Here is an 18,957-nt window from a genome sequence, read left to right as displayed (position 1 = left end):
AGCTATTTGGACAGTGGGCCTAGCTGTCTTCCACAACTCCTAATAGGGTTGGCACAACTCCTAAAGGGGTTGGAATCTCCTAATAGGGATTCAAAGTCTCCTAGTAGGGACTCATATGTACTGAATGTATTCATAAACTCCTAACAGGGTCCATCCTCTAACAAGGAATATTTATATTAGTACACCATCTTGTGGGTACCAACCCCACTAGAGTTTTCCCTTTGATCAAGGGTTTCCCTAGTTAACATATTTGGTGTTATTGTGTATGAGTATCTTGTTGTGGTTTTAGTTTATATTTCTCATATGGTTAAGTTTGTTTAAGGTTGATAACTATGATAATAGTTGGATAATTGATTCACCCCCCCTTAGTTATATTAGTGGACTATATATATTCTAACAATTGGTATCAGAGCATCAAGTCCTTGAAGGATAAGCTTAACAACTTTGGGATATTAATGGCAAATCTTTTTAGAAAGGATAGTCCTAAATTTGATGGGGCCAACTATGATAGTTGAAAGGAGAAGATGAAGACTCATTTTTTGTGCATGGGTTTGAGATATTGGATCTTGACTAAGAGTAAGAAGAAAATCGTTGAAAAAGAAAAGCTTGAAGGATGCACTAAAGATAAGAGAGATTTATTCATGTGTAACATGAGAGCAAGATAAGCTTTATTATCAACTCTTCCATAGAATGAATACAGTCAGGTAAAGTCACTTGAAGCATTTTATGAAATTTGGAAAGCATTAGAATCTACTTTTGAAGGTGATACACATGCAAAGAGAATGAGATTGCAAAATTGGATATGTGCATTTCAAGATGCCAAAATGAATCTATAAGAAGTTATATTGTAGAATATCAAAAATTTTTGCAGGAATTTAGTTTCATGGTGGAGCCAAGGAAGAAATGAAGTAATATGGAAGATCTTGAAAAGTTTGACACCACCATTCAAGAAAGTAGCTCAGATGATTCAGCTAGTAATGCCCTGTACTAAAGATTTCACAAAGGAAACATTGCTTGGAAGATTAGAATCTATAGAAATAGATTTGAGATAGTTTGGAGATCTATCTAGAGTCAAAAAAACTTTGAGTGCCCTAAACATTTGACCTAATCTAATAAGGAGTGCAAGCCAACGTAAAGATTTTGTTGGTAGCAACAGATCTGATGAAGACAAGAAGATTGAGGAAGGAATAGCCCTTCTTGTGAGAAGAGAAAAAGATGGTAAGAAAATATTTAAATGTTGTAATTGTACTAAATTTGGTCATTATGCATCTAAATGTCCTAAGGAAGAGAAAAAGTACAAGGGAAAGTTTAAGCCTAGAAGAGATAGAGATAGAAACTGTTTGTATGCAATTGAAGATGAAGAATCTAATGAGAAAGGTTAAAGTGAAAGTGATGATGAATTAGGATTTGTGGCTATGAAGGAAGATGATCATGATAGAGAAATTAGAGAAGAAAGAGCTCTAATTTTTGAAAAGGAAAAGAAATCTATTTGAATAATAGATAGTGGTTGTTCACATCACATGACTGGTGATATGAATAATTTTTTGAAGTTCAAGAATCATGATAGAGGTATTGTTAGAGTTGGTAACAATGCAACCGATCATATAACAAGAATTGGATCCATTACTCTTAATGGTAAAACTAACATTGATGATGGTTATTTTGTTGATGGTTTGAAGCATAACTTGTTGGGTGTTGGACAGTTGGTGGACAAGGGTTATCAGTTGTAGTTCACTGAGAAGACCTGCATTATCAAAGACATAAATGGTAAGCTGATTAGAACAGGCACAAGATCCAGAGGTTATGTATTTTAGTTGAATTCTATTGGAATGACATGTTTGATAGCTAAAGTGGACAAAAACTAGTTGTGGCATAGAATATTCTATCACATAAACTTTGATAATATTGTAAAGGTTAGTAGCACATTTGTAGTTAGAGACTTGCTTAAGATTACAAAGCCTATTAATGTTGTGTATAAATAATTTATTTTGGATAAATAGAAGAAAATATTATTTCCTCGCAAAAAGTTCACTATGATTGAGAATTTGGAGATCGTTCACACAGATCTGAGTGGTCCTTCTAGAACAACAAGATTCTATGATGAAAGGTACTTTATGATTTGTGTTGATGATTTCACTAGAATGATGTGGGTAGCATTTCTTAAAGAGAAATCTGAAGCTTTTGAGAAGTTTAAGATATTTAAGAATAGAGTTGAGAATGAATTTGGTGTTAAGATAAATCTTTTGAGATTCGATAGAGGAGTAGAATTCACCTCTAGAGAGTTTAACATATTTTGTGAAGAGAATGGAATCAAAAGACAACTATCTTCACTAAGAACACCTGAGAAAAATGAAATTGTTGAAAGAAGGAATAACTCAGTAGAAAAAGCAACAAGAGTGATGCTGTTTGAGAATGATGTTTCTAAGACATTTTGGAGAGAAGTAGTCAACTCAATATTATACACTCTAAATAGATTATAGATTAGAAAAGGTATGAACAAGACACCTTACGAAATATGGTTTGGTCATTCACCATTAGTTAAGTGTTTTAGAATATTTGGAGAAAATGTTATATTAATAGAGATGATGACATTGGTAAGCTTGATCCAAGAAGTGATGAAGTTATGTTTCTTGGTTATTCATTGAAAAAAATGGCATACAAATGTTTTAACTATAGAACTAAGACAATAGTTGAATGCACAAATGTAAGGATTGATGAAAAGTTTGGAACTAAGGAAAATATGGTAGATTATAATTCAGATGATGAAGAAGATAATTATGGAATTATTAGACATAATACTGAAGTTATCTTTGAGACTAACAATGATTTGCAGAATGATGTGCTAATTGTTGAGCAAAGAGGAGAGAAAAGATCTGAACCTAGAGAAGAGATAAATAAGAGTTGAGATGTCAACTCCTACCCCTAGTAGGAATCTAACAAAGAATCATCCTCCTAAGAAGATAATTAGAAGAAAAGAAAAAGGTGTGATGATAAGAAGCAGAGTAAATGGGGAGATATGTTTGATATCTCAAGTTGAACCTAAGAGCATAGATGAAGCATGTAAAGATGATCATTAAATTCAAGAAATTAAGGAAGAATTAGATTAGATTGTGAAGAATGATACATGAGAGTTAGTTCCTAGACCTAAAGACAAGAATGTGATTGGAACCCAATGGGTATTTAGAAACAAGATGAATGAGAAAGGTGAAGTTGTGAGGAACAAGGTTAGACTTATATGAAAGGGATATTCATAGCAAGAAGGCATAGAATATGAGGAGACGTATGCATCTGTAGCTAGAATGGAAGAAGTAAGGATGTTCTTGGCTTATGCAAAAAAAAAAAGTTCAAGGTTTATTAGATGGATGTTAAATCAACCTTCCTAAATGGAGAACTTGAAGAAGAGGTATATATTGAGCAACTTGAAGGTTTTTCTTTATCAGAAGACAAAGACATGGTATGTAGGCTAGAGAAAACTCTATATGATTTGAAGCAAGCACCTAGAACTTGGTATACAAGGTTGGACAGTTATTTGGAAAAGCTTAGATTTGCTAAAGGTACAACATATAGTAACTTGTATTTAAAAGAAGTTGAGAATAGCTTGTTGATAATAGTAATATTTGTTGATGAGATCTTTTTTGAAGGTAATGATGAAGCAAGTGATAAGTTTTGTAAAGAGATGAAGAATGAATTTGAAATGAGCATGATAGGAGAAATGAAGTTTTTCCTAGGATTGTAGATTGCACAGAACATTGATTGTATTTTAATTTCACAAGCTAAGTACCTGAATGACTTGTTGAAAAGATTTAGTTTAGAAAGTTGTAAACCTATTACTACACCTATAATAATTGGTTACAAGTTATCCAACAAAGATGAGACAATTGCAGTAGAGAAGAAGTACAGATCCATGATTGGCGGTTTGGAATATCTGACTCACACTAGATCAGATATAGCAAATGCAGTTGGGTTTGTAGCTAGATTTCAAGCTGATCCTAAGGAGTATCATTTTGTAGCAATGAAGATAATATTGAGATATTTGAAAGGAACATTTGACTATGAAATTTGGTATAATAGATCAAGTGATTTCAATCTATGTGCATAAACTGTTGTGGATTCGACATGCAGTATGGATGAAAAAAAGAGCACCAGTGGTGGAGCATTCTTTCTTAAAGGAAGATTGGTTTCTTGGCTAAGTAGGAAGCAAGATTTAATTTCTCAAAGTACAAATGAGGCAGAGTATGTTGTAGCAAAAAAAAAATATAATAAAGTTATGTGGATGAAGAAGATGCTGAAGTTTATCAAAATTGAGTTTGAAGAACTTGTTATCATTTACTGTGATAACACAAGTACAATGAGTATGTCTAAAAATCTTGTATTGCATACTAAGAATAAGCATATATCTATTAAGTATCACGTGTTGAGAGAGAAGGAAATAAAAAAGTAGATTAGATTGGAGTATGTGATTACTAAAGATCAAATTGGAAATATCTTTATGAAGCCATTGCCTAAAGATACATTTGAGTATTTGAGAGGTATGCTTGGGGTTATGCCCCTTCCTACTTCTTAGTAGATGTTGCAAAGAGTGCATTAGTCCAATGGTACAAAGCACTATTTTAGCTTGGATTGAATGTTGATGCTTCCTATATGGGGGAGTATCAGTGATGAGTAGAGTTATTGAGGACTCTTGCTATTTGGTTTTGAATAGTGTCTTTGGACACTCGAGTTGGTTGAAGACTTGGTGCAATATATTAGCAATTGGTATTTAACAATTGTTATGTTGTAACACTGAGATTGAGGCCTTTGACATTGATGTCAATAGAGATAGAATATGCATGAAAAACAACTCCTAAGTATGGGAGATAATAACTCCTAAGTATGGGGGAGAGAATATGCATGCAGGAGAGATATCTCTTTAGAGAGATTTAGAAAGATTCATGAAAGGAAGTAGGAAAATCACTTGATGTATTGAGAACTTTTTAGTGTGAAGTAAACAATTGATGCCTAAGAAGCAGGAGTATGCACTTGTTTTATTGAGACTTGTTAGCATGTGGAAAACTGATGCTAGTCAAGATTAGCAACAAAACACTATTTTGTATTCGTGGAACTTAGATGGTTTTTCATTTATGTTTCCATCAATGCCAAAGGGGGAGATTGTTAGCATGAATGTTGATGATACTACTTTGGGGGAGTATTCTAGGCATGGAGATTATTGACATGTTTCATTCATGACTGTGTTTTTCATTGATGTCAACATAGCATGGTTTCTGTAAAGACTGGTTGAGTAGAAGACAAATATCTTAATGGTATGGACAATGCTTTGATTATCTGGTGATGTGCAGTTATGGACATGATCAACATAGTGTCTTGATGACATGGTTAAGTGCATAGAGTCTAAGTCAAAAATGTATAGAAGTTTTACTTGATTTACAAAGTAGTTCAGAGATAGAGTATTGGAAAAGCAGTTCCTGATATTTCTTTGCTACATTACATCTGAGATGTAGTGAGAATATGTGTAGTTAGGTAGTGATATAGGATAGCTTGTTGATGATGTCAGCAAGTGCACAAGCCCTAGTATCGCACTTGTGAATTTTTGTATAGATTGCAAGCCGATAGTGCTATTATAGTTGTAATTAATTCATTATCTTATTATAATTAATTGAGAAAGCCTTAAGGCCGACTCAAGGAATTATTGTGAAGATATGGTATAAAGGAATGATGTTTTCCTTGTTTGTAAGTGTAGAAAATCTATTGAAGTGTGAAGTACAAAAAAGGAGCAGAGTTCTTACTAAATGCGTGTAGGCGATCCAAGGGATTATTGGATGTGAGTGTTGTGATCTGGTTACAAGATCAGAAGGAGCAAAGGTCTAGTTGATAGGACAATGTTGACATTCTAGGTCAATTTGTCCATTAGTGACTCAATGCTTAGTCAAATGGTTACACCTCTATTAACCTCTATAGTTTCTACTGAGCCTATCATTCATCCAACATTGTTAACCAAATTTCTCAGTTTCTACCAAGCCAAATAGACAGTTTGCAGTTTATGCCAAGCTACACAACATCTATTGAGCATAGAATTGTCTATCGAGCTATTCAATGGAATTGATGGAGACTCTAGTTTTAACTTAGCTCTATAGTATTAACCATGTCCTATAGTTTTTACCAAGCTCACAAGGTTAACAAAGTGGATCTAGTGTTAAACGAGTCATGCAATTTCAACCAAGTGATTTAGTTGTTACCAATTTTCTCAATGTTTACTGAGTCATACAATGTTGACCGAGTTTGAGCTACTTGAAAGTGATTAGTATGGACCAAGCTTCAACAACTTCAACCGAGTGCTAGAGTTTGCCAAGCATTGACAAAGTTTTTCATGTATCAAAACATCACTGAGTTTGTCTTTAGAACCTGAGTTACAATAGTTGGGTCAACTTTGTGAATTATGATGAATTTGGTATTGTAGCCAACTCCAGAAGGTAATGAATTGGATTGATATATATATATATATATATATATATATATATATATATATATATATATATATATATATATATATATATATATATATATATATATATATATATATATATATATATATATATATATATATATATATATATATATATATATATATATATATATATATATATATATATATATATATATATATATATATATAAGTATCATATCCAAACATGAGTGTGTTAATGAGGAGTGGATAAGTGAAAATTGAAGAAGGCTACAAGTAGTATAAAAAACAACAAAGATTTATCTATCACAGTCAGGTGATCATTGCAATACAAGGAATCTCATTCAATAAATCAGAGGTTCAAATCAGAGATCAACCACTAATTCATCATAATAGGTGCACCAATAAAATTATTTAATAGGGTGGACTTAATAGTCTTTTGGTAAATCTCTTAACCAAGTGTATACTTCATTGTATGTTTGTAAATCCTTTAACAAGGTGGACCTTAGAGTCCTTATTGCTCCTAATAGGGCAGATCACTAGAAGTGGTCAATTGTAATCCTTAATAGGTTAACTTTATACTATAGTACTAAAGCTTGTGGGTATCATCCCCATCATAGTTTTTCTTTCTAATTGGAAGGTTTATGGGTTACCATATCTCGTGTCAAAGTGTTATGAATGTTTTATTTCTTTCATTATTTCATGCATGCAATTAGATCAGAATATTATATGAAGGATAAATTGATGAAGTAAGAAAATATTTTATTGGTTCTTGATTTACCCATCCCCTCTTGGTTCCTGGTATCAAAGCTATTGGTTCTCATAGAAGAAGTTTGATAGCTTGAGATAAGATCGGAGGTAATGGAGATATACAAACTAGATAACGCTATCGAGAATAAAAAGTTGGATCTGGAATTGGCCATTGGACAATTGAAGAAAACAAAGGACCAACTCTCTGAATCATTGAAAAGAAGGAAAGATCTTGTAGTAAAAATGGATGACAATCTCTAGATTGAAAATATAATTGAATACTTATGTCTAGAAAGAAATTGAGATGAAACCGATGCAACAATCAAAGACCTATTGGAGAAGAATTCCAATCTTCAAGAAGAAATCATAAAGTTGAAAAAAGAGCAAGAAATCCAATCAATAAAATTATGTGAAGTCATGGAAGAAAAAGACAAAGCCAAAAAAGTGATAGAAGAAAAGGACAATGAAATTCAACAACTATCCCTTCAACAAGTAGACTTTATTGATCAACTCAATGATTCAAATCAAGAGCTTATCAATCTAAGGAAAAAGAATGAAAGACTATATAATGATCTCAACATTGAAAATAAAACTAATGAAAGTATGATGAAATATCAGGAAAGCATGAATCAATTGAATGAGAAAAGTCAGTATAGACACAAACAAAAAGCTTGATCAAGATATATAGAAGAAGGTGAATCAACTCAGCAAGGAGCTCAAAAGAAAAAAAGGTCTACTTGAAATCATTATGGTAAGATAGATCATACATGAAACAAATGTTGGAACAATGATAAAGAAAAATTAAATGGAAAGTGTTACAGTTGTGAAAAGCATGGTCATAGAGCAAGTGAATGCACAAAGAAACCTAAGTTTGAAGGAAAGTGTCATAATTGCAAGAAATAAGGACACAAATCTTTAGAGTGAAAAACCAAGAAGTGGAACCCAACAAAAAAAATTGTGAAAGAGATATTTGGATGCGATAACAACACATGGTGTAGATGTCACTACTTTGGTGACTTTGGACACATAGGAGCAAACTATGTGAAACATCATATGAGGAAAAGAGATACTACAAAGAGATGTTTCATTTGTATAGAACTTGGACCTTGCCAAGAACTGCATGAACATAGGAAGAATTAAAGATGAAAAGAAAGCCAAAGCTTACAATATCATAAAACAAATGAGGAAACAATGGGTACCAAAATCTCCATAGAATGCAAGCCAAATTCATGAAGTGTATGATACCCAAGTCAATGAGTTCGGTGACACAATCATTTCAACTTAGTTCCCTATGAAGATCACTATAACTATGATTCAAAACAAGTCATCTAACATTAGTTCCAACTAGCTAACAAAAATATCCATATCAACATTCAAGATGCACAAGGATCATTGAGTAATGATGGAAATTCAAGACCTTACCGAGCTAGGTTGGGTCTCAAGACCTTACCAAGTGAGGTTGAGATACACTAGAATATTGGATGTAGATATTGAGTTATGGTGACTTGATTGAGCTGTAAATGTCTCCTGAGAATTTAAAACCAAACCAAGTGGAGGATAGTATGTCACTGAGCATGTATGAGTATGAACTATTAATGGTGATAAAAAAAGAAGAAATTCGTTAAAAAGAAGAAATCAATTACATAATTTCACCACAAATTTTTAAAGCATAGAGTGAAGAGAGAATTCATATCCCTTAAGGAATTTGATTATTTGTTGTTGAAGATTTATCATATTTTTAGAAACCCTATTGAGCATGGCATCATCAAGTAGCAAAGCCAAGAAAGGTTATGAAATGTTAGTCTAAGGAATATACTACAATGCACCTACATTCATGTTGAGTCCAATGATTGTAGAGGCACTTGACCCAGTTGGTGCTCAGTCTCAAATTCTGCCCAAGGTATTACTCATGCATGACATATGTTCATTCTACCACTAATCTATTTAGGAACTTAGTACTCTAGAAATGAATGAGACATTCAATCAATTATGTGTGGATGGTGTATTGAAGGTCGATTATCAACATTTGGAAACAAAGGGTTTGATGCATATTTCAAATATGACAAGGAATTTTCAAGTCAAATGGATCAAACCATTCAATAAATGAAGAAAATGATTCATAGAATCACTGAACTACTAATGTTAAATAAAGAAAATACCACAAAACCCTAGGTTGGGCTAAATTGGCTAAGAGAACTCTTGCCAAGTGGGATAGAAGAGGCATGAAGCTAAGTGGCGTAATAAACATGGAGCTAAAGTTTGGAATCCATGTGATTGCTCACAAAATATATAGCTCAACTTAGTTGAACAATGTTTCATGTGAAGTTGTTGATCTTGCATACAAGGTGGTAAAGAATAATTTTTCTTTCAACCTTATTGAGCTGATGTTGAACCAATTCAACAAAAACATGGAGAGCATCCGAGTATCAAAGAACAACCCATGTAAGTTTGGTTCTATCTTGACATGTCTATTCTTTTACATTCAAAAGTGTTTCCCTTCAAAAGGATCTGTTGTATGGAGAAAGGATGTTCTAGTTTTATATCAAATCAATGAGTACATAGTAGAAAAGGGTGAGAATTTTGACAACATCATGGACAATTATTTTGAAACATTCAAAGAAAAGATGCAAAATAAGTTTAGGATACCCAAGAAGCTTATAGAAGACTATGAGCAAGATATCTATTTCATGGTTGACTGTGACAAAGTATACATTCAGGTAGTCAGACGTAGAGTGGCATGGGTTAAGCCTCTAGAATATGAGGTTAACATTGATGACACTAAAGATATCATTGAAGCTCTACTAAATGAGCCCGTGGATCCCAAAGCCACCTACTTTGGAACTTATGATGAAACCAAAGCAAGAATTGAGATTGAGATCAAGCTACCTCAAGCAAAGAGCAGATGAAGAAAGATGATAGAAAAGATAATCAAGAATGAAAAATCACCAATCTCTCCTCTAATGCTTACTGAGGGAAAAGGAGATGATGTGGAAGATGAAGATGAAGAAGATGAAGCAAAAGAATCTAAATTTGAGAAAGAAGAGCCTCTCAAGAAGAAGGGGAAGGTTATTATAACTAGACCTGCTAAGTCCTCCCCTATAGTATTTACAAGAAGAGCAACCAAATCCAAAAAGAAGCTGAAGTTAGGTGAATATGACGAAAAAAAGATCATTTTTAAAAGGTCTGTACCTACACTTCAAGAAAATTGAAAAAGATAGAAGAAGGATCTAGCATATCATGTTTTAAGTCTCTTAAGTATGAGACCAGAAATGATGGGGAGAAAAAGAAGATAGAAGATGCTCTCTTGAAAAAATTAGACAAATGGAAGTACTCACCTTATGAACTTTCATAGCAAATTTTAGATGAACTTTTGATTGCAGTTAAACCTAGATGAGAAAGTGCAATGAAGACTACAAAAGATATTTGTGAACAAACCTTGAGACATCTTATGCTAAGTCTTAGTGAGAAGGAGGTGAAGGAATCCTTGAAGAAAAATGAGAAGAAACTTAGTCTCAAATTCTATACATTTATGATATTTCTTAAAGATATTAAATCTGTGGTGTAGTCAACTTCTACAACATGGAAGAATATCTATGGGTTGTACAAACCCAATGACTTTCTAGTGCATATTGATGATAAGGATATTGAAGAAGATGTAGAAATAAAGGATGATGAAATAGATGATGTTGATCTAGATGATGAGGAGGAAGGACAAGAAGCCACTAAGGAAATTCTTCCATAAATACATAGCATTGAGGAAACTGATGTAGAGGAGACTGCAACATTGCTTATGACTTCATTTCCTCAATCTCTAAGCAAAGCCTCAGTGTAATCAAGCTTAGAGAAGGCTCCTACTAAGTTGTTTGTTGTTACCATTGCTACACCAAGAACCCAACCAATCTCAGAATCTCTACTACCAAGTGTTTCATTTACTGAAGTACCCAACACTTCATCTACTGAGCAGCTAGTTCCTCCATCATCAGGCCTAACCAAGAACAACAAGGTATTCCTATTGTTAGTGCTATTTCTACATTTATTTCTATTCCATCTATTTCTACAATTATTTCTATTCTAAGTGTATCCATGGCTAGTGCAATGATAGTTGAGAATCAATCTCAACTGAGCACTAAAGTTCTAAATAAGGGTAAATAAATTGTTTCTATAATTCTAAAGGTTAAGGGTAAAGAAGAAGAGGAAGAAATGGATCTAGATGAGGAAATAATTATTCTAAATTGGGACATCTCTATTCTCACCCCTGATCAAATGGATACCCCAGGTTAACTATTGAAGAAAAGGGCTAAGCAACTTAAGCTTAGAGAAGAGAAGAAGAAGAAAAATCAAGTCCTTGAAGATATAAAGAATTTATTTTTTGATACTCTAAGTATTGAGGTTGATGGCTAGAAACCTATTCTAGACCAATTAGCTGAAATTATCCATAGATATAATGAAGATCTAAATAGACATGATAAAATGATGCAAATATCTAAAAGGAAGTTTGAAAATAAAGCATTGGAGAAAGTTGCACTGAAGATTGCAATATATCAAGTAGAACTATCTAAAATTCTTGCTTCACTAGAAAAATCTGTCAGTAATGTTGTTTCATTGTTTGTCAAACCGAGTGACACATCTATCTTCATAAAGGAGATCAAGGATAAATTGTCCAAGATAGATGAGGATACAAAGGAAAGTGCACACTAGTTGTCACTTGATCTGAGTTATAGTTTTGCACATTACATAAGGATCAGATAGTTGAGAAATATATAAGAAGAATTATTGAGGGAAGAAGCTAGGATCAAGGCCACACTTACCAAAATTTAGGGCACAATTCTTCTAAACATGGATGCATTGCAGAAACATGTTGCACATGTAAAGACTCTCATCCATGATAATAACTTCTCCATAGCTGAACACATGATGGAACTGTCAAAAAAAGTTTAGATATCCTTACATGCAAGTAAGGTATTACAAGAGAACTGGGACAAGACTATGGTACTAATTCTAAAGGTACATTGAGATTTCTTGTCACATTTTGGTATTAACTTATAGATATTATACACCTTTGAAATTAATATAAAAAAGGGGGATTAGTAATATGAAAAGGGGAGTAGTAATATGCAAAGGGAAGAAGTAAATATGTTAATATTATATGTATAGAGGAAGAATACCATACTCTAGAAATATGTATATAGGAGAGATATATGTATGGGGGAGTAGTATAGTTATATGCAAACACATGTATACATAAGAAGAATATATCTCTACAAAAGCAATTTTGAAAAAAAAAAAGATGAGTATGTTATTGAGGCATAGAAGTTGGAAGTTAAAACTAAGTTGAAGACACAGTATGGTGATAAAGAAATTTTTTGAGTTGTAATTCTAAGTATTTAGATTTTTGGTTTGATAAGTTTTTTTGTCACTAATGCCAAAGGGGGAGATTGTTGACATTTAAGGTCAATTTGTCTATCAGTAACTCAACACTTAGTCAAATGGTTACATTGCTACCAAGCTCTTCGGTTGCTACCAAGACAAATAGATAGTTTGTAGTTCATGCTAAGCTACATAGTATCTATCAAGCATTAGAGGCAATTTGTACTATATCCCAAGCATAGCAATGTCTACCGAGCTATTCAGTGGAAGTGATGGAGACTCCAGTGTTAACCGAGCTCTATAGTGTTAACCTAATCCTACAATGTCTATTGATCTCATAAGGTTAATGAAGTGGATCTAGTGTTGATTGAGTCATGCACTGTCAACCAAGTGATTTAGTGTTACTGAGTTTCTTAGTGTTTACTAAGTCAAATAGTGCTAACTAAGTTTGAGCTACTTGAAAGTGATCAGTATGGACTAGGCTTCAACTTCAATGAAGTGCTAGAGTTTTTTGAGCATTGACAATGTTTCCCATGTATCAAAACATCAGCGAGTTTGTCTTCAAAACTTGAGTTATAGCATTTGGGCCGACTTTGTGAATTATGATGAATTTGGTATTATAGCTGACTCCAGAAGGTAATAAATTGGATTGATATATATATATATATATATATATATACACACACATTTATGTGTGTGTGTGTGTAATAGATTGTATCATATCCAAACATGAGTGTGTTAATGAGAAGTGGATAAGTGAAAATTGAAGAAGGCTACAAGCAGTATAAGGGACAACAAAGATTTATCTATCATAGCCAGGTGATCATTTAGGAAATCAAAGTTGCAAATCAAAGGTCAACCACTAATTCATCCTAATAGGTGCATTAGAAAAATCCTTTAACAGGGTGGACTTAATAGTCTTTTGATAAATCTCTTAACCAAGTGCATACTTCATTGTATGTCTATAAATCCTTTAACAAGGTGGACCTCATAGTCCTTATTGCTCATAATAGGGAAGATTAGCAGAAGTGGTCAATTGTAAGCCTTAACAGGTTAAATTTATATTGTAGTACTAAATCTTGTGGGTATCATCCCCACCCTAGTTTTAATTTCTAATTGGAAGGTTTTTGGGTTACCATATCTTGTGTCAAAGTTTTATGAATGTTTTATTGCTTTTATTCTTTCATGCATGCAATTAGATCAGAATATTATGTGAAGGATTAATTGATGAAGTAAGATAAGATTTTATTGGTTCTTGATTCACCCCTCCCCTCTTAGTAACCTATCCTTTAATTGATGAAGTAAGATAAGATTTTATTGGTTCTTGATTCACCCCTCCCCTCTCAGTAACCTATCCTACCTTATATTTCCAAAAGCTAGAAGAAGAAGAAGGAAGTACATTTCATCTCTATTATTCTACAAGGAATAATACATATATCATTTGGATAGTGGGTTCATTGGTATTTCCCTTGAAGCTCTTTGGATAGTGAATCCAACTATCTTCCATAACTCCTAATGGGGTTGGCACAACTCCTAACAGGGTTGAAATATCCTAACATGGATTCAAAGTCTCCAAACATAATGTATTCATAGACTCCTAACAAGGCCCATCCTCTAACAAGGAATATTTATATTAGTAAATCATCTTGTGGGTACCATCCCCACTAGGGTTTTCCCTCTGATCAAGGGTTTCCCTAGTTAACATATTTGGTGTTATTGTGTATAAGTATCTTGTTGTGCTTTCAGTTTATATTGCTATCATGGTTAGGTTTGTTTAAGGTTGATAATTGTGATAATAGTTGGATAACTGATTGATCACCCCCCCTCTTAGTTATATCAGTGGACTTTATATTCTAACAATCCCTAAAGGATCTCTATCCTATCCTCTAACTACCCACAGTTACGTCAATAGTTATAGTTCCTTCTTTATCTAAATACCTCTTCACTTGGGCTCACTTGTTGACCTTCTTCCTTAATCTTTCTTGACCATATTTATCAACCTTGTAGAGTGAGGGTCTCATACAAGTGATGCTAGAATTCCCTTAGACTTTTGGACATCAATTTCACTAATTAACATCAAGTTTCTTACTCTTACCCCAAAATTGCTAAAAATAGGGCTACTAGAATTAACCTCCCAACTTGAGTTTTTGGACTTTAATCTCGATTTTCTCTGAATAAGGTGACATCTTTTTTATATTCGAGTATCCTTTTGAAAAATCTCAAATATTTTGTGGGTCTCATGTATCCAAGGTGTTTGTACACAAGAAAGCAATTTTTATGCCTATATTTGAGGGTTTCACAATAAGGATGACAAGTTTGACTAGGAAAGATCTTTCCCTCTATAAAATTTGTTGTGAACCCTTTTCCTCTAGAAGATGTTAACACTACTCACCCCTCCTCAAAATTGAAACACTTTTTTTAAAGTATCCAACAAATTCAAACCCCAAAAGCTCTTTTTCAAAATTGTGATCACCTAACCAAGTATAATAAACTTGCATAAGGCATAAAATTTGAACAAATTAGCCAACTTCCAAGGGCCCCAAAAAATATGTACATTATGTAAACTATCTCCTCTCCCATTTCCCCTAGAACCATGAAGAACTCATGGGAGATCCATTCTTGCACATACTATCAAAACTGGACCAACACACATGATGTTTATAAATGAATTTCAAAACCTACTTAGATGAGTACCTACCAACTTGCAACTTGAATAGAAAAGTATTTTATTAACACAACTAACAAAGGTCTCACACCAGATTGAATAATTCAATCCATTATTCTATATAGGTAACAAAAACTCTGAAAACTATTTAAAACTGAACTAGAAAGTGTGGACCCAATTGCACAAAATTGTTAAGTACAACTCCCAACCCTTGGGATGCGTTCATTTCATGGCTTTATAAGTCCCCAAAGAGGTTGTAGGTAGTTAGTGTAGACACCTAAATATGATTACATCACTAAGTAATCTTATTTAGTCATCTTATCTTCTAGGACATTATTGATTAAGTATTTAATATTTAATTAATTAATCATCATCCCCTAGTTAATTTAATTATTTAATTAATTATAGTCCAATTGATAAAATCAAATGACAACCCAAAGTCTAATTATCAATTAAATCCCTATTCTTCTATTAAATTAAATAATTACAATATACCTATTTAATTTAATCCCACATCTCCTTTTATTAAATAAATTGTTTAATAAATCAATTCCCAACCCCTAACCATTCCCAAACCCTATCATTATCCAAATCCAACCCATTCACTCATACTAACCTCACTTAACTAGCTAAGTAACCTATCTCATTAATGTTAACCCACTTGCATCCTAATCCCCTTGTAAGCTAAGCCTAATCCGCCTCCTAAATACATGCGCAACTGTAGCCAAGGGTTAAGATGTCCTAACCCAAATGAAAGTCAAAGTTCTATCCTATCCTTTTTACATTTCTATCCAAAGGACTTTAATGCTCTTACAAAACATTAATGGCTCTTTAAGGTCTCTTACATCACTCTTCCACACTCCTTCTCCTTCATAACTCCCTTTGACCCTCTTCCCCCATCCAATCTATGGATTTGAAGAAGCACAATCCATGTGCTTCCCCTTTCTTGCATCCTAACCCTCCCTCATCCTTTTTACATCCTTGCATCCTAGCCATCCATCTCACCACCCCTTAGCTCATAAATTGGACCTTCCCCTCTCACAATTCATATCCACTTCCCATGCAAACTTGAAATTCTATTTTAAGAGCTCACAAACTATCAAAATACCATCTATAATGGAAAAATCCACCCATGATCCCATTGTTAAACCTTTCATTGACCCTCATAAATGATCATAATCCATCACTTGAAGCTTGAGATCATTCTGAGCACACATCCACCATCATTTAGACATATCAAAGTATCAAGGTCATACTTAGGGAGCTTACCATGCTTGTTTTGCATTCCTCTTCTATGTCTATTTCATCCTCTCATACATATTATTGTATTTCATTAGTTGTGAATGCTAGATTAACTTTAATGGCCTTGACATTCGAGTCATTATCCAATCATTTTGCACTTATGCTTACTAATCTAAAAAATAACATATTTTGCCCTTTTCTTTGCATGTTATGTTTTAAACATTTTTTGTAGGTGTATCAATCCCAATATAGGCAATGTGCTCCCAACCATCTCATTCATTTTCTAATAGCAAGACCTAAAAATAATTTTTTTTGCAAACCCACAACCTCAAGTTTGAGGGAATTTTTTTTGTAGGAATGTGAACCTACATTGGATGGATTGAGGTCATCATCTAACCAGTCTTCCACATGGTCATTTAAGTCCCTACTTCAATCCCTTCCTCCTTCTATTTGTGAGATCACTTTTACATGCTAGTGGGTTCTCTTGCAATACATAAGGGTTCACTTTGCTAAAAGACTCATCCCGAAAATCCCTACTAAACTTCTGCCCTCAAACCCACAGTTAAACATGTTGGCAAGAATGTATAACAGAGCTGCGAGATTGCTATTTGGAAATATCACTCTATTTAAGTATTTCTTTCATGGACCTCTTTTTTATTCCTTTTTTTCACTAGTTTTTGGGCCATGATCTTGCAAATTGGACCGAATTCTCACATTCTACGATTGCAAGTTGACTCTTGCAGGTTCGCTGGTGCATTTAAATTTTTATGTTGAAATCTTATAGGTGGAACTTTTGGATACAATCATTCAATTATATGTTGTCTTTGGTGTTACAAAAATTTCAAGTATATGCTAAGATTACTCAGGTGTCAAAGGAAGTTCTAGTGTATGATGAGAATTTAAATGTTAACCAAGTTTAGAGTAAGTGTCTATTGAGCTCACTCAATTACATAAGGAAAGTTTGCATGGAACTAGTGTTAACTGAGCTCACTTAGTTACCAAAGAAAAGTTGTAATTAAATGAGTGTTAACCGAGCTCACTTAGTTACCAAAGAAAATATGAAGGAAAGTCATTTCTAAGTTAGTATTGACCAAGTTGGGTCAGCTAATGAAGGATTTTCTTGTATCAATATATTTGATTTGATATTTTTTTTGGTTAGTTCTAGCTGACTCATGGGATGAATTTCATTCTTTTGAAATTGTATTCAAACCAACTTGACAAAGTAAAACATATAAATATAAGGTCAAGTTGAGGATTAAATTAGAGAAGAAGTATGGGATTGAAAGGATAAAGCAAGGAAGTGAATTGGAAGGATATTGGACTATGTGAGTTGAAGAAGCTGCAAAGAACATTTTGATCAAGAATGATCAAGTATTCAAGCTAAAACAAAGATCTAAAATTGGAAAATATAATTGCATCAGTATGTTCAACCTTATCATTGTTATTGTCTAATAATTGTAGTAGTGAATCAAATCTCCTAATAAAGTTAGCTTAAAAGCTATTTGCTAAATCCTTTGACAAGGTGGCTATTGAAACAAAAGCTTGCACCCTCACCTAAATTCTTACCTAAAGGTAGCCTCATGTAACATGGAAACAATCTCTAAAGTGTGGAACTTTGTGATTTGAGATTGAGTCTCCGGAGAAGATTGACTTCCTTACTATTAGGATGCACCTAACTATTTCTTGAGAAGAAAAGGGAGAATGAATGCATGAAATAAAACTACTTTATCTAATCTAAGAGGAGGTGATACACCAAATAGTATGTTCAACCTTATCTCCTCTAAAGAATGCACAGTTCATCAATATACCCTCAAAGTATACAAATTCAATCCATGCTTAATCCAACAACCATATGTAGATTAGAAACCAAAAAAATTCTACAATAAGGAAGAGACTTCACTTTATATCATAAAAAAAGCCAAGTAGATACAATCATACATTGAGAAATGAAGACAATACATTAATTAAAAAGGCAAGTAGGTATTGAATAGTATATTAATGGAAGAAAGAGATACAAAAGAGGAGTATATTAACTTAGAGGAAAATGAGATTATAGTAGTAGAGCATAGACATACAATGCTATAGAATTAGAGAAAAGATCAACCCCTAAGAAAGGTTACAAAATATTCTTTTATAGTGCAAGCATAACTTAGATAGCTTCTACCTTAAGGCATAACATGACAACTACATTTAAGATTGCAAAGGACAATCACTACAAATTTGGGGAAGGATCTGATCATGGTACACATCTAGATGAAGGAAAATCATATCTATTTATCAAATAGAACCTTGAGAAGATAGAAATGATGTCCATTAACATTCTAATTGGGTAGATGGATAACCAAGCAGTGATAGAGTGTCCTTTTTCATTTTTTAGGCATGGGGATTATCAAAGAGTGGTTGTGGATGATTGAGAAGATTAGATTTTCCATTTAAGAGTTGTTTCTTCCTTACTATCAGCATGCCAAGTTAG

This window comes from Cupressus sempervirens, chromosome 11, assembly GCF_028749045.1.
Source record: "Cupressus sempervirens isolate cs-2001-9-10 chromosome 11, ASM2874904v1, whole genome shotgun sequence".
NCBI classification, from domain to species: Eukaryota; Viridiplantae; Streptophyta; class Pinopsida; order Cupressales; family Cupressaceae; genus Cupressus; species Cupressus sempervirens.
This window is presented reverse-complemented; position numbering follows the sequence as displayed.